Source organism: Sceloporus occidentalis, unplaced genomic scaffold, assembly GCF_023333645.1.
Source record: "Sceloporus occidentalis isolate IW3139 unplaced genomic scaffold, rSceOcc1.0.p SCAF_9, whole genome shotgun sequence".
Classification (NCBI taxonomy): domain Eukaryota; kingdom Metazoa; phylum Chordata; class Lepidosauria; order Squamata; family Phrynosomatidae; genus Sceloporus; species Sceloporus occidentalis.
The window spans coordinates 10,888,801-10,914,012 of NW_028316989.1; the positions used below are offsets into that span (position 1 = coordinate 10,888,801).

General features: G+C 46.5%; 1 protein-coding gene across 6 annotated transcripts in view; it reads left to right on the top strand.

Annotated features, from left to right (window-relative positions):
* Positions 1 to 25,212, top strand: part of SIK3 (SIK family kinase 3) — a 67,041-nt gene that overhangs the window by 8,640 nt on the left and 33,189 nt on the right. The window contains exon 1 of one of the 6 annotated variants that reach the window (XM_089537594.1): positions 10,596 to 10,616. The exons of the other annotated variants lie outside the window; for them this stretch is intronic. The gene's annotated coding sequence lies outside the window, so the exon portion shown is untranslated. Of the gene's footprint in view, positions 1 to 10,595; positions 10,617 to 25,212 lie in introns of those variants that run through there. 6 annotated transcript variants of the gene reach the window in all.

Genomic DNA, 25,212 nt, shown 5'->3' on the forward strand with positions numbered 1-25,212 from the left:
TGGAAAAAAATCATTGCAGCAAAGCTAAAACAACTGCAAAATTAAAACAGCAACAGTGTATTCAGTTCAATTATACATTTACATTTCATTGGTTTATTTGACAAATTTCTAAACCCTACTTTCCTACAGAAGTGGATCCCTGATAACAATGCATCTCAAGTGGTTGCAAAGTAAAATGGTTTCTAAGCCCTTCTTGTTGTTTTGTATTGTCCTCTCTCTCAAGCAGTGACAGCGGTGTTGTTCTTGATGAGTGCTGTCTTAAATGTGAGGAGACACAACATTAGCCCTTGGATATCTCTTGGGGAAATATACCACCCTGGATCCTTCTGAATGGTTTTTGCCGCTGGAGGGCTTCTCCCACCTGGTGGAAAATGTCTTTAAAGAGGGTAAATGTTCAGACTTAAGAGCATGGGTGGGCAAAGTGGAATTACCCCCAAACCCCTGGACCTCTAGGGTTCGTGATGTGGGGAGAGCAATGTTTGACAAGGTTTACAGCTGCCACTTCTGGAGAAGAGGTTTTGAAACCAGAATAATTGTCCACATGTTGATTTGCTGGCACTGGGTTTTAGGAACCAGGCTAAAAGCTTTTTGTTTGCTCAGGTTTTTAATCTTTAATGGATTTGTGTTGCTCTTTGACTGGCAGGGAGCTAAACTCTTTTATTGCAGCTTGCTGTTGCTATGTTCCTTCAAGCTGACTCTGCCTTAAGGTGACCCTCTGCTGGGGTTGTTTTTTGTTTTGGTCAAGATATATTCAGAGGCTTGCTATTACTGTTGTCCTGTGAGGCTGGTGGAGCGTGTCTTGCCCTAGATCCTCCAATGGGTTTCCACGGCTGAGAACAGATTCAAACCCGGGTCTCCTGGAGTCCTAGTCCAACATTCAGACCACTACGCCATGCTGGCTTTTACTGTTTAGTTAGTACTTTTAGGGGGGTGGTCTGCTTGTGAGTGTCAGAAAGAGTGAGCATCCAGTTGCTACACAACTAGTACTGTGATGATCCCTGCTATGGAAATTGCTCCTAGTTTGTGAATGTGAGTGGGGAGAGGTAGCCCCTGCTTCAAAATCCTGCTGAATCATTACTTGTTGTTGTTGTTGTTGTTGTTGTTGTTGTTAACTGACTTTGAGTTGATTTTGACCCATGGCAATCCTGTGGGTGAGACATTTCCAAGACTCCCTTTCCTCCACTGCTCTCCTTTGGTCCTGCAAATTCATACCCGTGCCTCCCTAATAGAGTCCATTCATCTAGCATGTGGCCTTCCTCTCTTTCTACTTCCCTCCATCTTTCCCAGCATACCTGTCTGCCATACTGCAGAAAGTCCCCCCCCCCCTTGAATTAGTCCTGGCGGCTTCATATGAAATTCATATATTTAGATAGATAGATAGATAAATAAATAAATAGAATGGAGAGTGCTTCATTCACTCCCCCAGTAGACAGCACTAGAACTTGTATGTCTGGCTTTGTGACCATGGAGGTGCTTGTTTGTTCCTTCAGTTGACAGCTAAAGTCCATGCTGCTGGCACCAAAGCTGTCTTACTCACGCAGTGGAGCTGTTGTGGAATTAGTTACCTGCCCAAGCAAGCATAGCTGGGTAATATGCCAAGGACTGTGCTTAGCTGAGTTTTGTTCCAAAGGAGCTCTGGGAGGGAAGGGAATTTAAATCAGCTTGGGAGAGAAAACATCTTAGTTGAGGCTATCAGGCCTTGTGACCTGGGCTCCTAGAAGATGAATGGGGTCAGGATAAATGGAGATTGTGTCCTGACCAGCTGTGGGATGTCATGGGCCATTCCAGAGTGGTTGTGAAATCAGCACAAAACTCTCCTTGCCTGGGCACGTGAGATGGAGCAGCCCTCGTGATAACGGCTGGGTGCCCAGAGGAGCCCTCTGTTCTTACAAAATCCCACCCGGTAGATTTTTGTGCTTCAGCTGCACGGAGAGGATAAACCAGTAGAGCCAGCCCAATAATGCTGAGTCCATAAGTACCCTGCCAGCATTTGAAAGCTTTCCTTGTAAACCTCTGGCGTGAATAGAGGCAGAGGCAAGCAAGTCGGTTGCTCTGCAGTACAGTATTGCCTTGGAAGAGGCAGAGAGGGCTCAGCTTTGCACAGTAGTGGGAGATTTAAGACTCCGGTCAAGTTGAGAAGCTTCTGATGTGAGGAAGGAGAAGCCCATGATGAATCACACATGCAGGGTTCCCTACCTTGGGTTGTGTCTCATATATTGTTCTTGTTGTGGCTGATGGGTTGCTTAATTTCCCCCATCAGATCCTCTTCTGGTTGCTGCTACATCTTTTCCCCAGCCAGGCTCCAGTGTTGGGAAGTAAGCCCAGACTGTATGGGGTACTTGTATGGAAGATCTGGCAGATATATGATTGGTTCCTCACCACCACCTCTTGCAACTTCTTTAAAAAGCTCTCATTTCCAAATGTATTCCCTTCTTGAATTTGGGAACAGGCACTTTGCCAGGAGAGCATGTCTTTCTCTTTCCAAGATTATTAGTAAAAGCCACAGAATGCTCTTCTGCAAGGCAGTTCTTGCTTTCTGGGTCTGTTATGTTGAGGGTGGCCGGAGGCTTGGTGTGCAGTGTTTCTGCAGGAGGAGCCAAGAAGGATGCTGCAGCTGCTTCAGTGGCTCATGGTATCTCTCCTCTTGAAGTTCACCCCCAAGATTGGGATAGTCATGAATTAATCAGAATGATCAGAGTTAGTGACTAATCTCTTCCTTCCATAGGAAAGGTTCTGTTTTACACAAGGACAGAATTGGAAGATATCTCAGAAATAATCTGTCCCCTTACTGACCAGGAAGACCTTACAGGATCCAGGATGTGTGGACATGCAGTCCCTGTTTCAATGACTGTAACAAGGGAGATTTTACCACAGGTCACTTCATCACTATGATGAGTCAAGTGTTTTCTCCTCCTCCTCCTCCTCCTCCTCCTCCTCCTCCTCCTTCTTCTTCTTCTTCTTCTTGCCAAATAGGCATATCTTGGACTATAGCTCTCAGGATTCCTGACTATTGGCTGTTTAGGAGTTCAAGTCAGAAACACGGGGAGGGCACCCTGGAGAGGGTGGCTGTCGTAACTGGTAGGATGACAGAATGGAATGGATTTTTAGGGTCTGATAGATACGTGTATATATATATATATATATATGTATATATATATATATATATATATATATAATGTAAAGCCTGCTGAATGACGACAGTTGTCTCTGTTACTTTTGCGCAGTGGATCTTTCACTTGGCCCTCTGGGCAGGTACTGCCACCCTTTTTGTCCTCTTTTTAGGTTCTTCATGTCTCAAGAGGAATGCCCTCAATTGCACTAGTTTATTATCTCATGAAAGCATAATCCCAGATTATGCATTTTGTTTACCCACAGGAAGTTCAGCTGTCCTGGTGCTGAACCTGCAGTCTCCTCTGCATTTTCAATGCCTGGATTTGGTGGCAGGAACCCAAAGCCATTGGCATCAAGGTACCATGTAGTTCTTAAATAAACTCTAGGCCTTTGCTTCATCCTGCAGCTGCAGAAATAACCCTGGAACCTTTCTGGCCATCATGGTCTCACCTGTCCAGGTAGGATGTTGATGATGCTCCACAACAGACCTGGATGCCAGAAGCTCGGAAACTGGATCTTGACAACCTGTTCCCAACACATGAGCTCTCTTGAGCTCCAAGTATGCTGCTTGAAGGCTTGCCATTTGGAAAGAGAGTGGCTCTGTAAAACGTTTTGGCCAAAGATGGAACCTGATACAGCTGCTTGCTGTGGGCTGCAGCTACCTTCCTGGCTTCATGGAACAAAAGTAGAGTTCGCTGGAAGATTTCCACAGAGAGGCTTCCAGGAAGCTTAGATAGGCTTATGGTTTGAAATGAATACTGTTGTAGTTCAGGAATAACAACCACTGTCTGGGATTAAGCAGCGCAAGAGAGCTGTTCAGGGATGAGAAACAAAGTTGAGTGTTCATCTCTTTTAAAAAAGGGATATGTGTCTATGTGCTTGAAGGAACACACCAACAACAGAAAGCATATCCAGGGGTAGCCATGTTGGCCATATAGCAAAGTACTATAACATCCAAAATCCACAATTACGATTGCGCCAACCAATTACTGCACCAACCAAAATGTACAGTATACATGTTGCAAGCTTTTGAAGCCCCACCGGCTTCTACATCAGGCAAGGGTGTTAAAAATCATAAAGTAGAAAAAATAGTGATGTTAGTCATAGGCCTACATTTTGTTAGGATGTTGTTTTCAGTTCAGATGATATGGAAGTTATTTATGTAGGCAGGCCCCTCCTACTTCTGGCCATGAGGGCCAACAATCAAGTATTTTGGGAGTTGAAATCCAAAATATCTGGAGAACCAAAGTTTGGGAAACATTGGTCTAAAGCAATGGTTGGTCAGCCATCTCTTGGTCCTTCTCTAGCTTTGACTATTTTGCATCAAATGGTGAGCCATTAATGCCTGGCCAGATGGGTTTTTGCAGGAAAGACTCCCTTGCTGTCAATATCAGTAGTTGAGGAAAACTACTGTCCTGTCCAGATTGTTCTGCTGGGTAATATGTGGAAGATCAGCTGAAAAAAGAAATATGGCACCATGTCTATATCTGATTGTCTCTTAACAGTTGAACTGGGAGTAAGCGTGTTTCCACAGTAACACACCCAAAAGACTTTCCCCAGACTTTGTAGGTGTGGTTCTCTTCCCACGCTGCCCCTAGGGATGCGTGGGCAAATGCTTTGGCATGCCATCCTTTCCGCCTTAGACTATTAAAACCTGCCGATCTGTGATGGTGGTGGCTGTGGCGGCGAGGCAGTCAGATGGCCACACACTCTGTAGCCCATTCTGCAGTTTTGGGCAGTTCAACAAACACTAACAGAGGTCCGGTGTGCATGCTCCTCCCAGAGAGAAATACTACTTGCTGGAAAGAGCAATCCATTTTGGGCTTCGTTGTCTCTGAAAACATGAATGGAAGTGAATGAACAGGTGTTGAAAAGCCAACAGGAGCCACTCCCTATTTGGGATGCCCTTTTTGTTTTAACAAAGCCCTCCTAAATATCCCACTTTTTTAAAAAATGGGAAGAGAGGCACTTGGATGGGAATACCTGAGTGGCCACATCCCCACTGAAAATTTCTTGCTTTGAGGCCTCATGGGCTCATGGAAGATGCCACTGGTTTTCCCAGGTGTGCCATCTGCACCATGGCGAGTGGTCACAGGGAAAGGTTGCCCTGGCCGTTAAAGGGGAATATAGCTCTATAACATTGTGATGTGCTAAGGATCTGTGTCTCCCAGAATCCCTTTCCACTGGCCAGGTTGTTTGGGGCTTCTGGGAATTGAAGTCCAAAACAGATAGAGCACCAAAGACGATGATGTGTTGTGTCAGAGGGCTGAAAGCCTCAGTGAGAGTTGATCATACCAATTAAAGTGTTAATGCCTGGTTTATGCCTCCTGCTGGTTGCGAAGGAGAAAGTATTCTCTTTGTGGAACAGGCTTTTCTTGTATCCCTGTATTTCCCCCCCCCCCCCCCAGCTTCCCGTGATTGACTTCTGCCATCAGAAGAGTCTTAGTTCATGCCTTTCCCCATTTGACTGAAGGGACAGGGCTGCAAAGACAGGCCTTGGAGAGATGTTGCCAGTCAAAGTGGGTAAAACTGGGCTGCTAGAGCAGGAGTCTGGCTTGAGCGAAGGCAGCTTCACATCCCCTTTGGCACACAAATGGGTGTTCGTCAGCAGTGCCGCTTTCACGATGGCAGAACATGGGTCTCTTGTCTCTGCTCATGATACCAAGATGTGTGCCCAAGAACGACAGCCTTTTGATAGGTCGTGAAACCTGTTAGCTGTAATCTCCTAGAGCAGCTGTTATCAAACGTTGATCCTTAGAGTTTCTTGGACTTCAACTCTCAGAAGCCCCAGCAGCTTGAAGAAGTCTCAGATACCTTGGCCAGTGGTCAGGGATTCTGGGAAATCAAGTCTCCCACACCTGAATAGCCAAGGGTTGAGAGCTACTGTCCTGGAACTGCCTGGCAGATCAGTGCCTGAAGTGCTGGGGTTTCCTGCTTGTTTCCAAGTGCAGGTCCTGGTGGTTAAGATCTGGCATTGGTTTGGGGACTGAATAATTGATGAAACATCTTTCTTTCATCAACTTGTGCCCCTCCTTCAGATCTCAGTGTGGTAGCTTGGGGCTTTTTTGGCTGTAGCCCCTCACTTGTGGAGCTCACCTGGAGCTCACACTAGGAGCCATATTGAGGTTTCTGTGGACGTTCCCAAGTGGACAGTCTGGGTATCTGACTCCCGCTGCCCACCTGCCTTGATATTCTTTAGACCTGTCTTTTGGCATGTTTTTAAAAATGAGCTACTGTAAATCACAGCAGCAGAGAAGAGCATGTCAAGCAAATAAACCTGTACTCTTGGTCTTCAAGGGGAAAACTCACTCTCTTCCTGACGTCCCAAACTCTGAAGTCAGCAGTTGAGGCACAACCTCAGGCTGGCGGAGGTGAGTCACACTTCAAGAGAGATGGTCTAGTTGAAACAAGCCAGTTTTGTGGGAAGACACCCGACTCTGGATTGTCCTTCAGCTGTCTAGCCACACACAAACACAGTGTTTCTCAATGAGCAGTGCTTTACCCTGATGGCCAGCCCTGATGTCTTGGACATTAACTAATCATGGGCATTTTTTGCCTTTGTGATGGAACTGCCTCTTTTCTCATAATAAAGCAGTAGAGCTTATCAACAAGGCATTTCAGTGAGTTTTCAAAACTTTGGGAGAATCACTGATAAATTTGGGCAAGTGAAGATAACACTCAAGAGATGTTGCTGAATTGTAGAGGTTTGATTCTTCACATCAGATCTGTTTGGCTTTCACTTGTGCCGAAAGGACTGTGTGGTCCTCTAGCCCCAAACAGGGAAAGAGAGATGCTGAGCATGACCGGCTGGCTTGTCTTTTGTAAGGGAGCCGTTCTGGTGACATGGCTGAATAGCCAAGGTGTAACCACACAACTCATTAGAAAAGAAGACCGTGCTTGATAAAGTGGAAGGCAGTAGGAAAAGAGGGAGACTGCATGAAAGGTGGATAGTCTCCAGGAAGACATGTCTCCCCTGAGTTTGCAAAGCTTTAGCAAGGCTGTTGATAACAGTGTGACTAGCGGACTCTTATTGATGATGTTGCAGTAAGTCGAAGCTGACTTGATGTCAGTGAACAATAACAACAACAACGTGTTGCACCTCTGATCCATCTGTGATCTTTGAGATATCCTTCCCTGGTTTAAGTTGTAAGTTGCCCATGTCTTCAGAGCCCTTTCCAGGTAAGCCACCTGCTGTTTTTTGCAAAGCTTAGCCAGCTATCTATATCTAGTTGAGCAGATTAAGTCTTTGAAACATGGAAGGCAAGCTAATTGAGTTAACCAGAGCTGACTGCTTGATGGGAGTCTTCTGCTGCACAAATAAAGACTGCAGATTTATGTGCACTGATTTGGGATCAAGCCCTGTTAAATTCACTGGCCTCTCTAGCTGAACTTGCATGGGATTGCAGTGCATTTGGATAGTTTCCCCCCCCCCCTCACCCGGAGGAATTACATTTGCAAAGTGATTCTTGGGTGAGTCTCTCTGCATTGATACTGCTTAGAAGTTCTTTTAGGGAACTCCTACAAGATTCACCCTATAGGTTTTCCAACAAAACCCAATAGTAATTTTGGGGAAGTGTTAGGCATGGTATTTGCTGGTCGGGGAGCAATTGTTGTTTTTGTTGTTGTTATTATTATTTCATTTGGACTGAGACTGATGGAGGATGGTGAGGTTGGTCAGTTGTAGGATGCTAATATTAACAGGTGTTGAGAGACATTCCTTAATGGACACTCAGTAAGAACAAGTACGTCTTCCTTAAAAGAGTTATGCCTAGTTTTGAGCTATGCCTATTTCTTCATGAGAGATAATTGGTAATTGAAAGTATTTAGATGAAAACAGGCAGTCAGGGAAAGGTCAGTTTTAACTGTGGGTAAGCGGCTCTGGTTGGTAGGCTTTTTGGCTGAAGGATGGGTAATAAAAAAGAATATATGTAAGAAAGGACATGTAAGAAATTGGAATATATGTAAGAAAGGACAAGTAGGCACAGCCCCCATTGTCCCCAGTGGTGGCACTTGCATTGGCCGTGCAGCCATTAGGTACAACAGGGCTTCAGGTGAAGTCTTGTTGTCTCTAATGGTGGTGCGGTTGCATTCACATGCCACCATTTGGGACAGTGTTGGCTTGCTATCTGTGAATGCTCAAATCCACAGATGATAAGTCCGTGGATACCGAGGGCTGGCTGTAGATGGACATTATCAGTCCTCTGATGGAGGAAACCTAACTTACTGGCCCTTCAACTTTGCACTGGGAATGGAAATGGATGGAACAGAGATGTGGAATGAGAGAGTGAATCCATAAATGTGTGTGCCCCATATTCTCATAGGCGGTCTTCCTCTCTGTATGTGTGTAGCTGCCTCTCGTGTCCTTGCTGGCCGGGGCATGACTTGTTCCAGTGAATAAGTGAGTGAGCACAGGCTGTGCAATCAGTTTTGACCCCTTAAGTGCCACCAGACAAGGAGGACAAGTTCTCCATCGCTGTCATGAATCAGTCAAATCATCGCTGAAAGGTTGGGATAACAGCATCCGGTGCTAAACTTCAACCTAGAGACCATTTTCAAAAGCACCCATTCGTAATGGAACCCCCTCTTCCTCCAGTAGCAGTTTCAGTAGCTGCAGAGGCTCTGTGTGGAGCTTAGGCTGGGAAACTTTATTTGCCTTCTTCCTGAAGGCATTCAGGCTTCACTGTGGCCTCCTTCACAGGCTGTGAGATTGACACTGTGACTGCAAGAGGTTATGTTTGTCCTGAAGCCCTGAACAGTGTGCGAATGTGGTTTCTCCCCAGGAATCAAAGCTCCTCTTATTTCAGAGGGAGCCTTCTTAAACAGCTGCAAGGCAGGGCAGGTTTTACATACAGACAAAGCCCACTGAGGGAAGGGTTTGCTGGGCAACCTGGCTGCAGGCGACCTGAATGGTAAAGTCTGAAGAAGTCTCTTTCAGTTGTGGGAGGATGCAGCCAAGTGGCCGAGCTCTGGTCTATCGTATCTTCGCTCATCCTTGTTGTTTTGGTACCACTCCTCGGTGCCAACTGCTGATGCAGCTTTGTTTTTCCACCCTCCTCTGTTTGGTGGAGTGCAGGCTGAAGAAACTATGAGTAATAGGGAGTTTGAGTGTGTCTTTTTAAGAAGTGCTCCTCTAACCTTTTGAGTCTTGATGGGTCGATGGAGCATTTTAATCTCTAGATTTTTCCATTGCATTGGAGTGGTGAAGCATTCCTGTAAGATGAATCACTGGGAAAGCACAGAGCTTTGCTTGTAAACTCTCTCTCTCTCTCTCTCTCTCTCTCTCTCTCTCTCTCTCTCTCTCTCTCTCTCTCTCTCTCTCTTCTCTCTCTCGGCTAAGACCATGTCAGATAGTGACTTTCACCATGAAACTCTCTGACTGTTCAGGGTTCTTGGGCTGACTTTTTGGCATTATCGGCACATTAATCACAAACCTTGTGTGTATTTGCCTGCCTGCCCTCTTGCCACCTTCCCATAGGCTCCAGTGGGGAGATGTCCACCAGCCCATCTCTTTCCTGCTTGCCCTCCTTTGTCATACAGAGCCAGGCCTCCTTTAGGCAGACAAAGCCAAGCATACCGAAGTGAGAAAAAGAAGGGGAAGGGCTTAAAAACCTGGTTGATGAAGGATTGCTATAGAAACGAGCCACTCCTAAGCATGCCCTGCTGCACTCCAGGATCTTCTGCAGCAGTGCTTTGGTGGTAAACCTGTACTTCAGAACAAGCAGAGAAAACCCTACCTGCTTTCAGCTGAAGAGTGTGGCACAATCCCTTTGTTTTGACCTTGTGACTCGGTTCACTTCTGCAGGTGCACTCTGTGTTTAATAGTTTGGCACCACGTGGCACTGCCAACTGTTTCTTGGCATCCTTTGCCAACACTTGCAGAGGAAGCCCGGCTGTGCTTGTGTACTTTTCTGCAATAAGTCTGCAGTATGAACTTGCCTTTGTTCTGCCAAAGCCAAAACTTGTGGGGCAGCAGGGGTGAGTGCCTTGGTGACCTCACAAGAATACCCGGCACTGTTTTTTGAGTCCTAGAGAACACAACCAGGTGAAAGAAAGATCTGGCACAGCTATTCCATCTTTCCCTCCTTAAAAGATTTCCTATGTTAAGAAAAAAGACAGGAGAGGAGTAGGAAATGCAGGAAGATTATTACCAGGGGAAGACAAGATTGTCTGGACTGCCAATAAAATTCCACAAAAGAGGCACAGTAAAGTTCTTGAAGCCCTCGGACTTTATTCAGTTGCTGCAAGAATTCTGCGGACCAAGCACTTTGGGCACTCAGGCTTTTCCAGTCCTGGCCTTGGCCTCTCGTTAATGCTATTTGGTGTCAGAATTTTTTCCCTCTTCTTCCTTCATGTTTCCTGCCCAGATAGTCTCTGTTTCACAGAACTTTGAAGTGTGGGCTAATCAGGCTGACCTAAAAATGGTACCTGTGTATGGCTGAAGCATCTTGGGTACCCGTAGACCTTTGTGTGCAGGAGACGGAGTGCCATCTAGCAATGGAAAGTGGGTGAGCCACAGCAGTTGATCTTTTTTCCTTTTTGCTTATTCATAATAGGTATGAAACGTGACATCAGTGGGCTGGTGGCACAGAGTGGCAGGTGGATGTCATGGAAGGCTCTGAAAGCAGAAGTCACTCTTCCTCCTCCTCCTCCTCTCCCCATTGTCATAGGATGGAGCATGTGCTTGTTTGTTTAACTTTCTGAGACTTCTGTGTATCATTAGAGATCCCAGGGTAGTATCTATACACAGTTCAGACAGTAAAATTTTGTTAAAGGAATGAAATGTCTGGAAACATGCCCTGAAAACAAAAGTAACACAACAGACTCAATCCATTGGGGCAGTGCAGCCAGGGGCCATGTGACTGGATGGAGAGTGGTCAACCAAAAGATGAACTATCGTGGTTCCCTAATAACAACAGACAATACTAGACAAAAGCAGGTATGCAATGCAGAATAATATGTGATTGTGTAATGTTACATAAACCAAATTACAATACAATCATATAAAATATTTTAACTATATACATCTGTGTGTGTATACACACACACACACACGGAACAAATAGCATGCATCAAAATCTTATGGATGCTTAAAAAGGGACTGCTTTCCCGATGAAGGGCACTTTATAAACAGAAAATAAATAGGTGGTTGGTGAGGTTGCCATTTCTGACTCAGAGGGGAAGATTTGAGGTCCCCTTTGCACAGTGGTTTCTGGGTACACTTAGGTGGAGCATCCTGCCCTGACTTCTCTGGCTCTTGGTCAAAGCTGGCAGGGAATGGGGCTTGAGCAAGGTCACAGGAAGGGATCCCAACACCACCGACTGACAACCAGGGAAGAACAGCAATGTGGCCTCTGAAATTCCTGCCGGCTGGCTCATCCTTGGTATGCCAGGGAGGGACATCTGCGTCACTGACTTGCATAAGGACGTAGATTTGCAGCCGTTCCAGAGCTTGTGACAGTCTTGGAAGGCTCCTGCTAATTGGTGAGGCATGTGCCCGCCAGCAGAGAGAGGCACAGCACCTAAGGGAGGCTTGCCCAGGCTAGAGAAAGCTCTTGCTTTCTGAAGGCCACTGGATTCTGAGAGACAGAGAGGTTCACTTGCCTTCTCCATCCGCTTCAGCCTGGAAAATGCATTTCCGTCTCCCACCGCTTCTGCAAAACATTTGCTGCCCAAGTAGGAATGCCGCTGAGAATCTTCCTGTCATTCTCCAGCATGATTCTATGATCAACTTCTGACAGATGTTGACCATAGAGTTGCATTGGAGGACCTGGAGATTTCTGGAAAGGTAAAAAGAATAGAGATTTTTTTTATTTGCATTTTTCTCACATTCACGGGGGTCCTTCACCCCAACCCCAGTGAATGTGAAGGGATTACTATATTAGTTTTAGGTATATATTTTTTTCCTTACTGTTTCATGTTCTCCCTTATTCTTTCTCATTGAAATAGTTCCACTTCCAATAATACCAGGGGTTAACACAAGATTGCATTTGGTGCAGTGGGCTGCTGGTTTTGCAGCCATGGAGGTCCTTGGACCTTAAGGAAACAGCAACCCAGGTGTGATTGCAGTTTAACCCCCCCCCCCCCCCAGATTTTCAAGAGTTCTGATGGTTCTGCCACTAGCTCTTGCGTCTCTATGGTTCCCATAGAAACTGTTGAATGATTGCTGCAAACAGCACAGAATATACTTGTCAGAATTAATTTGAAATCTTCCAGATTTCCCTGCAGTGGCTCACATCCTCCAAATCTTTGCTGCTGCCCCCCCCCCCCCACAAGTTCAACTTAAAAGTATTTTTGTAGGCAAAGGTTTTGTGTTGTCCATGCTTTTCCGCTGTCATGGAGGGTATCATTAGCGCAGTCTCTTCCTCTTAGGAATCTTACTACAGATTGAGTCCATCCTTCCTTGACTCTCTGATATCTGAAAAAAAGCCAAGGTAGACGAAGGACAGGTGACTATAAATCCCACGTTTTGAAAAGGAAGAAGACCACAGACAGAGTGGCTGAAGCAACAGTCTATTTGTGAAGGTCAGTAAATGACCAAAGGCCCCAAAGTGCATTGCTCCAGCACCATTGTACCCCATTGCTCAAGAATAATGTCCTGCTACAAGCTGTTGAGAGGCCCAAGGGAATATCAGTCATAGTACACTCACCTCGCCACTTTGCCTGCCATTTGAAAGCAAGGTTGTGTAACCTTGCAGGTGCACATGCACAAATGCACACACAGTATTCTTGCTCTAAGCTTGGCCACTGAGTTGTGATAACACTTGTTAATTTTTTTGCGCATGCCAATGTGTCCTGGCCCCTTCCTTGACAGCAGCAGGGAGAGTTCAGTATAACAGCTCAGCAAGATGCTGCTGCTGCTGCTAATGGTTTGCCCGGCTTTGCTGGCACACGTTGTGTAAACCGAGCCCTTGGACGCCATGACGGATTCCTCTGGAAGCCGCTTCTAGTTTGTTTGGTGGGCCAGCCAAGGCATCCCACGCCTCAGCTCTTCCTGGCAAAGGCATCCATTTAACCCCTCTGAGGCCTGCCCTGGGCTCTGCCCTGACATGCTCACCTGCCTGGCACAGGGTTCGAACACAAAGCCTGGCTTGGCACTGTGGGGGTGAGACTGTAGCGGAGGTGCCCAGGGCTAAAGCTGCTGTTTTTAGGAGCTGGAGATTCTGATTCAGGATGAATCATCCCTCAGGGAAGCAGAGGGAAATACTTTCAGTTGCCAAAGTTTGTGTCTGTGTGTGTGTGTGTGTGGGGGGGGGGGGGGTTGATCCAGAAAATGGCAGTCAACCATTTGTTTAATCCTGTGCCTGGTCAAATTGGTAGAAAGCGCACTTAAAGGATTTTTTAAAAAGTTATTCAGGCATATAGAAATAGTTCTTTGGCTGAAGAAGGATTGGCATAGTTTCTGCTGTGGTAGTAATGTTGCCCACAGAGAGCTGACCAAGACAGACCATTATTTTAGTCAGGATTTTTTTTTAAAGACTTTGGACAGAGCCCCTCACTGTAGCCAGTGCCTAGAAACCTAATTATACCAAGGAGCATGTCTGCATATCAATTGTTGTTTTGAAAAGGCTGACTGTGGGGATGGCGCACTTCCCTGATTATGCTGGCCAGGTGTGGAAGATCATGTTGAGTGCTGAATCCTTTACCTGGAAAGGCTTCCCTTGAGCAGGCCAGCAAAGGCAGGGTCCCCCAGGTGGCTTTGGGTTCATCTCTACCTGCACTGCCCTTGGTGATCTTGATAGGAATCACAAAGGGAAGGACTGGGGGCTTGCTGGCTACTCTGTGCTGGCTGTGGCTAGTAGGGAGGATGGGAACTAAGACCACGTAGGCCACTCTGCCGAGGAGGTTTAAAGCAGCAGCCCAAGGCCTTCCTTTTCACTTTTCCTTGTGTGTTCACCTCCTGTGAACTCTGTGAGTCTGCTTTGTTCTCATGTCTAACTTTTGCAGTAGCCCTCAGTCGTCCTGATGTGGTCCTTGCAGCAACGCCATCCAGCAGCCTCAGCAGAGCTCTTTCTTGCAGGTGGACAGGAGGGACGGCTTGTTGGTGCGCAGCATGCCCCAGGCAAGAGCTGTGCTCCCCCCTTCTCCTCCTGTGACATGTGACCCTCCTGATCAGCTAAGCAACTTGGCTTGACATTCCAGTTCCCTCTCATGTCGTGCCAAGCCGTAGCAGCCATGCGAGGCTCCAGTGCCGCCCGCAGCAGCAGCAGCAGCATGATGCCCTAGTAATCTAAGAAACATGTTCATTAAGAGATGGGTTATCTTCTACGCTGGTCCCGACGCTGGCAGGGAGAAGGAAGGCTTTGGCCATGGGGCTGGAGGCTTTGGCGCCCGTCGGCCCCCGCTTGCTCCTAGTTCTGGGCAAAAGAGACGCTTTGTGATTTCACGGCCTCCGTTTTTATGAGAGTGGTTCACTTTTAATGTGATATTTTATTATTAAAGGTTAGGCAGCACTCATGCAGTTGGACACAGTCAGATGTGGCTCTTTGTCTTCACTCCGCAGCTTTCCAGTGATTTGGCATTTATTTCTGCAAAATGCTTTCACTTCAAGTGGCTGGAAGTCTTTCTGGGGGGAGGGTGAGGTCCCTTTCTTTCCTCAAAATCCTGAGCAGGCCTTTCTGTCCCTCATACCAGAGGACCTCACCTCTTTAGCCTCCATTTTACTAAACACAGAGCATAGCAAGAGCCAAGTTGGACTAATATACAGTCAGCTCTACACATTTACAGCTTTGACTTTTGTAGTTTTGATTATTTGTGGATTTGATTAATATGTTTTCTCTGGTCCTCCAGAAAAATTCTTCAGGAAATTGACCATAGAGTTGTGATGGAAGATCTAGAGATTACTACAAAAAACACTTCTTTAGGCATTTGTGGGTCCTCCTTACTAATTCTATGGTCCACTTTTGGGAGATGTTGACAATAGAGTTGTGCTGGAGGACCTAGAGTTTCCTAGAGAGGTGGTTATTTGTGTTTGTTCCACTTTCATGGAGGTCCTATACCCCTAAGCCCTGCAAATGTGGAGGGCATACTGCATACTGAAACCAATATAGGGTTGATTTTGTTTTGTTTTGTGTTTAATTCAGACTTGTACTTGGCTAGCTTCTGCCATTGGATGCTGGCTTGCAATTTCACCTTCCAGAGTGGGTCCTTTTTTGCACCAGAATGTCTTCAGCTGACAGGTAGTGAGACTAGGCAACTTCTCCTGGTTCCTTAGCCTTGTCTTGCCCGTCTCATCCATGTGCTGCAGTGGATTTTCCTGCCCGGGAGATGTACACGCTGCACCTTTGCAAGACAGATTGTGTGCCCTGAAGTGTTATCTTCAAGCCTGATAGGGCTTCCCTAATCACTCTCCCTATGTTTGCTCTTTGATCAAAACTCTGCTTATGAAAAGCATTGTCTTTGCTCCTGAAGAAATGGCTTCTCCTTCCCCTTTAGTTTCCAGGCAACCTGGCCTTCTGCAGGATCACAGCACCCTAGTGACGTCTGTGTTGATCTCCCCTACCCCATTCTTCTCTCCCTCCTTCCTTCCTCCTCGGAGGTTCAGGGCTGAACACATGTGAGCTGTTTTTCAACTCCCCTCCCACGTTGTTCAGTGGCGTTCTTTGGTACATGTGTGGGAAAAGGCAGCTTGGAGGGATGGAACAGCTCCGGTTGGATCATCTGCTTTCTGACAGACCTTTCTGCCTTGGCATTTCTGGGAGTGAAAGTGCTCGGTTTGCCCATTTGCTGCTTGCTGAGATTTGTGCTGTCCTCATAATAGTCCTGATGATAAGATATTCTGACCATCTTGTTTCAGTTGCCTTTATTGTGCATCAGCCTGAGATCGTTTTCATAAAGGGTGGGATATAAATATTTAAATAAATAAACACAAGCAGTTTGAGCATAAGCAAAAAGCAGATGCTATAAAGAGAGGATGTTTTGGAATTGCTGACATTGGAGCCTGCCTTTCAAATCTGGGGGGTGGTATTTCCAGGCCAGAGGTTTGGAAGATCCCTCTCCCCTTTTGGGGGGGACCAAAAGCCCCAGAATCCCCCAGGAAGCATTGCCAATAATTCAGAGAAGTGCTTCCAGTCAAGCAAAGGCAAAGCTTGCAGATGCTCTGTATCTGCCCCTCTTGTCTCTGAGGATGGCGGAGCCTCAGAGGTGCAGAACCAGGAACCAGCCTTGCTCTGGGCCAGGAGCAACCAAAATGTTTGCAGGCTTTGCAGATAACACACCCTGTGTGGCAATAGCCATCTGCAAGCAGGCTTTGGGGCAGCCATGATTGACCCCCAAGGCTGAAGACTTGCACTGCTTTGGGAGGCCAGAGTGCGTCCCTCCTATCTGTAGGCAGCTAGGACCAGCACCAGTGTGGAGACCATCACTTTCTGTATCACCAATTCAGATGGCCTGGATGCTGCTGCTGTTGATGCATCTCTTCTCTGCTGCTCCCCCCCTTCAATTGCCTGGAAATTGCAGGCTTGCAGGAAGTGTGGGCTGAGGGAGGCACAGGAAATAACAGCTCTGCATTGGATGCCTTTTATCCAGAAGGACTCTCAGAAGGGAGGCTGGAGCAGTTCCCTCCCTCTGTGTCACTAAATGCACCCATTCCCTAGGAGGAAAACCCAGCAGTTCAGTGAGGAACTGCCAGCAGGCTGCCTTCTCAGGAGGCAGAAATGATGCTGCCACTGCAGCAATGAACCTCTTTTCCCTTTTGTGACATGTGCAGCTTTTCCACCTAGAACAAAACCCTTCTCAACCCAGTGACATATACTTTAATTTGCGCTCAACTTAGTCATCCCTGGACCAGCACTAGTCCTTAATTTATTTTATTATTATTTATTTATGGTATTTATACCCCGCCCTTCAGCCCTAAAGGCAATCAGAGCTGCTTACAATTATTATTTTTAATTAAGCTTTCGCCTGCCGAATCACAGAGAATTTTTGAAAGAAACAATTGTGGCTCAGTGAGCACAAAGGCAGTGCTGGTTGGTGGCACAGTAGGAAAAACCCTCCTGGTCCCCCACAATCAGTAGTCCGAGAAGCACTGCTCTGAACAGTTCTTCTTCCCAAGGGACTAAGAGCTTTTGGATGGCTTCTGGTTGGGTTTGCAAATGGGTAAGAAAAGGTGGCAGGACAGACCTGGGATGTTATCAGACAAGGGAAATTGGAAGTATAATCCAATGGCAATCCGAACGCAATCATGGGGTTTAACGTTATTGTGTGATAGACTACCACACACAATTTCGGGCAATGGGGTGTGAGTCCGAACGCAATCATGGGGTTTCATGTTATTGCATGAGAGATGATCACATGCAATTTCGGGCAATGGCAAGTTTATTTTTGGGCAATGGCAAGTCAGTTCAAACGCAATTCGAATTCACATAAATTTGCTGAACTAGCGTTCTGGTCCCACTTTCTTTTCATTCGAAATTAAGAGAAATTCCTCCCATGTGATAAAATCCCTGGAGCCATAGCAAGAGAGGACAGCACAGTCCTTGAGTGAGCAAAGGCCTCCTTGTGGCACCATCTGACTCTGTTTGGAAGTCCATAAAGTGGATTTGGTGCTTGGCCCATGGTCCAGCAGCATGAGCTGGCAGCTCTTTGTGTGTTTGTGTGTGTGTGTGTGTGTGAGAGAGAGAGAGAGAGAGAGAGGTCCCAATGCCGGCCTGGTGCTTGTGATGTTAGGTCACCAACAAAAGCGTCTAAGTTCAGAGCCTTGTCTCCAGCTGAGATGGACGTGCGTGTGCCAATAAAAATGCGCTCCAGATGTGAGTCCATGACACAGGCCTCTTTGAGTGGATGCACATTGCTGGCTTGATCTGGATTTAATTTGAGGCTGCAGAGCAGGAAAAGTGAAACTTCCAGTAGTAGCTTGATCCCCTGGCGGAAAGGCAAAGCTGCAGCAATTGTGGAGTGTGTATGTATTTGTGTGTCCTTGGAGGAGAGTGAAATTCAGCCACTGTTGCAGGGAGACTCTCCTCTTCCTGCCAAGGATGCTGCTCCAGGTTTTGCTTTTCCACCTTCCAAAAACTCTTCCTAGCTCTTCTCTCTTATGTTGTATGGGGCCTTCTTGCACCCCAGACCTGCATCGGGTTTCAAAATAAGCCAACTTGGTGTCCTTGGCAACCTTTTCTGCCTGGAGTACACCTCTTCCATACACTTAGTCTTTTGCTGGTTTTCAGGCACCGGGGGCCTTGGTTCTTTCAGCTCTTGTGTCTCCTGTGACACAGATGTGTGCTAGGACTGTGTTTGTGAGGGAAGATGACTTTAGCCAAAGGGTCATTTTTCTTTAAGGTGTATTTGAACTTGGTGGGGGGAACTAAAGGGCTCAGGGAATTGTCAAGACTGATTTGTTTTCCTAACTGGTACTAAATGATAGTTATAGGCCTAAAGACCCTAAAGGCACCAAATTCTATCTGATCTTGGATGTTAAGCAGGGTTAAGCCTGGTAAGTCCTTGCATGGGAGACCACCAGGGAATCTCAGGTAGTGTGGGCTATGTTTCAGAGGTGACAAAACCACCTCTGAGGATTCTTTGCCCAAGGAAGCCCTATGAAATTCATGGGGACATAAGTCAACAGGTGAGTTGAAGGCACAAACACACACACACACACACACGGCATGTGCAGTGTGTGGGTGGGTGGGTGCCAGCGGTTGGTTGCTCACACATCGGTCCTCCTGGAACAATGGAAGGAAATCCACACTTGCAACAGCTTTCACTGAATGATACCCCCCCCCCCCTCCAACTCTTCCTGCTTCTCAGTGATACCTATTACAGTATTCTGGCTTAGCCTGTGACAAGGAAATGAATGCAAAAGGAACTTTAATAATGATTTTATTTATTCACAGCACTTACATGCCATCATTCCATTCAAAATCAGAATTTTGGCAGTTTACAGTCATTGGCAAAGTAATGAAAAATAAAAGTCACAATGAAAGGCAGTGCTGAAAGCGGTCACAACAGAAGTAAAAGCAAAACCAAGAAGGCAGAAGTCAGGAGCCGAAGAAAACAAAAATATCTCTTTGACTGCTATAAGGAGCCCTTGGACTTTGTGGGAAGCGTGTCCTGCAAGTGATATGCTACAGCCCAAACCAGCTGAAAAGGTGATGGTGGGTGACTGCTGCTGGCAGAATTGCTGCTGGTGGGCATTTTGGCCCTTAGCTATGTAGGACTGGGCTGATAGAAACTCTGCTGTTTAGAAAAAGAAAGATCCAGTCCCCATCTTTGCAAGTCGCCACGGAGATATCTTTTTCTGCAACCGCTTCCAATTTATGGAATGGCCTGCCGGCAAAGATCCCTCAAATTACCAATCTAGAGAGCTTTAAAAAAGCCATTAAGACAGATCTCTTCTGGCAGGCCTTCCCAGAATAAAATACTCGACCACGAATAAGACTAGTGAACTCTGCCCATGATGATTATTATTTGGATTAGTCAGATTTTAATATGTAGTTTTTAATCTTATATGGTTTAATCTTGATTTAAGGGGGGGCACTATGTATATATGGATGCATTTTAACAAACACCGCTTTGATTGCCTGGCAAAAAGCAGGATATAAATATTATTATTATTATTATTATTATTATTATTATTATTGGTCAAAGGAGCCAGTTTGGCCAAGGTGGGATAAGAATACTTGCATTTTTCTCAGGGGCCATTACCTTGCGTGCTCTGATTCAACCTGGCCATCATCTGTGCAAGCATACTATTCCTGTCTGGCAGTTGCTGCAGCTCATGTCTTTGTGTGTATGCTCCCAGGTCGAGGAATTCCCTTCCTAGAGAGGCTGCAGAAGCTCCAAAAAGGGTGGACCGCAACAGTTTTAACATATGCAACGTGTGCGTGTGTGCATATGTTAAAACTGTTGCGGCTCACCCTTTTCGGTTGCCTTTTGAGCTCTGCTTGGGTCCCTTCTTCCTTGATCAGGGAAAGATTACTTGCCTATAAAAAGAGAAGGTGCCTATGAGTTCAGTGGCTCTTGCTGAATTCTGGCCCTTGCTAACTTTGGGGAGCTGCTTGATGGCTTTCACTTCCCTATTAAGAGGCAGAAGGACAAGAAGGCAGTTCTCTTTTTCAGCCAGAACCATGTCCTCAGGGAGCGGGCCAGCAGACGAAGACTCTGGATTCTACTCTTTCTCCTTTGTCTTGGCTTGGCTGTAGTTTGTTTGTGGTCAACAGGTAAGCAGGAGTTCTGGGGAAGCCTCTCTGAATATGACTCGCTCTTAAAACAGGTAAACAGGATGTTTGCCTTGATTCTTAATGGGGCCAGGAGGGTGTTGGCTTCCTCCTCCCCTTCCTCAATTTAGCTCACCTCTGTTCTCTGATACAGCCTGCACTGAGTAGTGGAGTTGATTTATCATCTTGGCTTGGCCTCCTGACAGCCTAGCTTGTGAAAGAGCAGGAAATCCAGACCTGAGGAGTTGGCTGGGTTTTTCCTCAAGTGGAGGCGGCTGTGAGTTGACCAGAGACGATTCTGGGGATGGCCACTTCCTGGCGTATATCAGGGAGCTGTGCTGCCCGGTGTGTGATGTTCTGAGTGGTGTGCTGGGTGGCCTCTTGTGAGAGGTACTTGGACTGGATGCATACAGTGGGGATTTGGAGGCAGAGATCCACAGGCAACATGGCCACAACAGTGCCCTGTCTGCAACTCACCCTCATAATACCAGTCAACAAACAGAACCAAGGCATGTGGTCAGAGCTAGCCAAACAAAATGTTTGCATTCTAAACATGTCCCAAAGCGACATGATTTCCACTGGCTGATTTCCTCCTGGTTTTTCTCCTTGAGGGAATGGAAACTTTAGATCACCAAAGATTGAACAATTTGGGAGTAAGCAAAGAATTTCCGTAAGTTAGCAGGCAGCGACCCTGTCCTTCATGCACCCTCTCTTTTTCCCCCCTGTGTTGTGCCCTTGACCCCATACCTGCAGCTAAAAACAAGTTCCAGCATTTTGGAAGATCTCATGGGTCCATCTGCTTCTGTGGAAGCTGCATGCCCTCACTGGACGGGCAATGTCCATGTGCCACTTCCTTTGGAAATGAATGTTTTTGTTGGCATTTGTCCTTTCCTCTTCTTTCCAAAATTATGTGTTGCCCACTTTGGAGGAAAGTAGTACCCGTTGTACCCAGATGTCCTAGTCCATTTGTGTCAAAGGGAGAGCGACTGAGGGTTTTTTGGTAATGAGAGCTGGTGAAGCAGTAGCCTTTTATGGGAAGTCTGCGGAGCATCATCCAGAGGCGGTTTTGCACCCAGTGTCATAAGCCAGCAGGGTTTGTGGCTGCTGCCGTGCATTTTTTGTTATGAGGCAGCCAAGAAGATCTCCGTTTTGTGTGCTTTGCAAGCTCTTCAGAGTGTCTATTCCAACTGTCTGGGTCAAAACGGCGGTGTGGAAAGTTGGAGAATTTCCCCCCAGGGTCTCTGTACTCTGGTGCTTTTTGGAGGAAGTCGAGCCAAGTAGCGACACACCGTCCTGACCTACTTTTGGGGCCACTCGGCAGTCAAACACAGATCCTCTGTAGCTTCCTTGGCATTCTGTTCTGTAATGACAGAGGCATAGGGAGCCTAGAAGCCAAGCCAGGTCAGGCAGAGCCAGGACTCTCCACATTTCTCATATGCGCTGGAGCTCATGCTTCTGGCATAGATTAAATGTTTTCCTCACAGTCTTGGAGAGGGAAGTAGGCTTGAAACACATGAAATTGCTCTAGTGTGAGAGTCAGTAGTTGTTCACAACAACAGCGGTGGAAGCGAGGGAAGGAAGCAGGTGATGTCCCGGGGCACAGTACCACCTCCACACAGCCTTGTGTAGATTTTGCCATTTCCCCCAGCCCTGTTGTTCATGATCTCTTAACAAAAGTTAAAACAGAGACCTACCCGTGTTAGTCTGGAATATCAGTCTGCAAAGGGATCTTGTAGTTTGAGACTAACTGAAAGAAAGAAGCTGGTAGCGTGAGCTTTCGTAGGAAGTAGAGCAAATCTATGAAAGTTTATATAGGAAGGGAATTTCTCTACCTGGGAGCAGCCAACAAGAAGGCCCTCTTGGCTTGACCATTGCTGGCCTTGGAGCAGGAGCAGTAGAGTGCTTGTCTTTCTCTCTCTGCAGCCATCTTGAGACTTCAGTGACTGAATCTGGAGGTGATGATATTGTGTGCTCCTTGCTGGGAATGGAGGCAATGGTCTTTGGCTCCGCTGTGGATCCCACAGGATTGGACCTTAGCCTTGTGCTGTTCTGTGCTATAGGTACTGCCTTGTATCCCTGCAGAGAGAGGAGCAGCGGCCGTTTGAGCAGCCCTTTTGGGGCCATTCCTGCTCTCACGCTTCTGTTATCACCATAACCTAGGAATTTGGCATTTCTCATAACTAGTCCAAGGGGGGCTTGGGACTTTGCTTCAGAGTCGTACCCACAACCCCCTCCTCAGTGGACTGTTGGCTAACTCAGCTGGCCTTTCTCCTCCTGCAGTTTGTGTCTCAAAATTACCAGGTTGAACTTCAAGCAGGTGCTGGGCAAGGGGAGGCAGTTTGGATTCTGGGCTCTTCTCCTAATTGGTGCCAGTATTTTTGCTGGCAGCTGACTGGGTCTCTGCAGGTGCTGTGCTTTGTTATCATTGTTATTTTCCCGGGGCTTTTGTTTTGGAGTTCACTGAAAGAATTCTGTCATAGATTAGTGTGACTCTTAATTGCTGCCCAACTTAATCTCCAACGTGTTGAGCAGCATCCAAAGCAACCTCTGCATGAACCTGAGGCACCCTTAGGGTTTATGGGACTGGCCACCCCTCATCCTCCTGGGATGCCCACAGCGGGGTAGTCTTTCCCTTTGCTTCTCTGTAGTCACCCACTGCCAGCCAAAATTTTGAACTGAGACTAACTATTAAGAAGGTGCTCTTGCAGCTAGCAGTGGATAAAACCAGCTGAAAACTTCCAAGAGGGGCTTAGCTTCTAATGGTGGAGGGAGACTTGTTTAATTTGCAGGCATACGGTCTGGGTAGCTTTGTTCCTTGTAGAAGGTGCAGGAAAAAGGCCATTATTTTCACATAGAAGGTATGTAAAGCATCACTTCTTGCCCAAATTCAGCATTTCAAGCTGAAAATCTAAGGAGGAGAGAATACTGGAGATTAGAGAAGGATGCTCTAGGCCCTGCTGACAAGTGAAAAATTGATGGGTCCCTGGGTACAGATGGTATCCATCCAAGAGTTCTCGATAGTGAAAAATGTGAAAATGTTGTTCCAATTTTTTTTAAATATGCACCTTGTCTCAATAGTTGGCTTCTGTATCATAAATCTGGGAAATGGTCAATATGTAACACCATTTAAAAAAAAAACGGGATCTAGGAGATTGTGGGTCAGCTTGTTTAATGTCTGTTCTACATGAATGGATAGAAGGCACTTTTAAAGATAAAAGCATGCAGGTGGAAGGAGTAGAGCCAGTGTGGTTTGGTGATTTGAGTGTTGGTCGCTGGGAGACAAGGGTTCGAATCCCACTTGGGCAGTGGGTGACCTTGGACAAGTCATCCTCACAGCCTCAGAGGAAGGCAACAGCAATTCCCCTCTGAACTAATCTTGCTGCCAAAATCCCATGATAGGTTCGCTTAAGGTTGCCATAAATAGGAAAGTCTGCTTTCTCAGTGAGATGGTTGAGACTTCTTCCTCTGCCCTTGAAGCTTTACCAAAACTGCTTTTCCAGGCTAAGATCTGAGGACATCTTTTGGGGCCAGCTGCTGGGTAGGCAGGGTCCTTGTTCACCTGGAAAGGGCAGTGCAGCCATGAGAGGGGTGGGAAGGGGGAGAGAAAGGGAGGTTAGAGATACAGCACTGGGGAAAAACAGGGAGTCCTGCAGTCTGTATTAGTGTGGCTTGGGGCAAAGTCCTGACTGGGAATCTGTTTTGCTGGAGAGGGTGACTTTGTTCGATCCCTTTCCTGCTTCATGAACAAATGGCTGCGCTCCAACATTTGTGCCAGGAAAGTGACACTGACTTGGGTTTCATGTGGCCCTGAACATCTCCATGGTGATGGGTAAACAGGAATGTAAACAGGTGGCTTCAAACGCTGGAGAAGATGCCTCTGTGAGGGCACTTATCAGTATGTGGAAGGGACACAGGCTGTCCTGGGGAAAGCACTGGAGGAAGCAGCAATGAATGACTTCTTGGAGAAGTGCAAAACGGCAGATTCCTCTGGGTGGGTGGCTTCTTCTGGTGTCACCCCTGCAGTTCCACTTTGGGAAAAGGACAGGCACTGACAAAGCGAGAGTTACATTCAGGAAATCCCATGATTACAATAAGCAAGTGCTGGAAGGTTGGCTTCGGTTTAGGAAACCTTGTGTTCGTGCAAGACTCCATTTGAAGATAAGTGTTGCATCATTAAAATAAATGGGAGCACACACTTGAGCCTGCTGGCAGCCTTGATTTGATTCCTTACATTACATGGAGCTGGGCAAAATAAGACTTTCACAGCCAGTGCTCTGGCAAAGACTTGTTTTTTAGGAAGAAAGTGGAGGATTACAGGCAGGAGTCTAGTACCCCATATTACGGGTTTCAGAGAAAGAAGTCATGTCAGACAAACCTGATCTCTTTTTTTGATAAAATTACCAGCTTGTTAGACGAAGTGAATGCTGTGGATATAGTATATCTTGATTTCAGTAAGGCCTTTGACAAAGTTCCCCATGATATTCTTGCAAACAAGCTTGTAAAATGTGAGCTAGACAAGGCAACTGTTACATGGATTTGTAATTGGTTGACCAGCCAAACCCAAAGGGTGCTCAACAATGGGTCCTTTTCATCCTGGAGAGAAGTGACCAGTGGGGTCCCACAGGACTCTGTCCTGGGCCCAGTGCTATTCAACATCTTTATCAATGACTTGGGAGGACAAAATTGGGGCATACTTATCAAATTTGCAGATGACACCAAATTAGGAAGAGTAGCTAATACCCCAGAGGACAGGATCAAGATTCAAAATGACCTGAACAGACTAGAAAACTGGGCCAAAGCCAACAAAATGAAATTCAACATGGAGAAATGTAAGGTACTGCACTTAGGGCAGAAAAATAAAATGCACAGATATAGGATGGGGGGACACCTGGTTGAACAAGACTACATGTGAAAGGGATCTAGGAGTCCAAGTGGACTATAAGTTGAACAT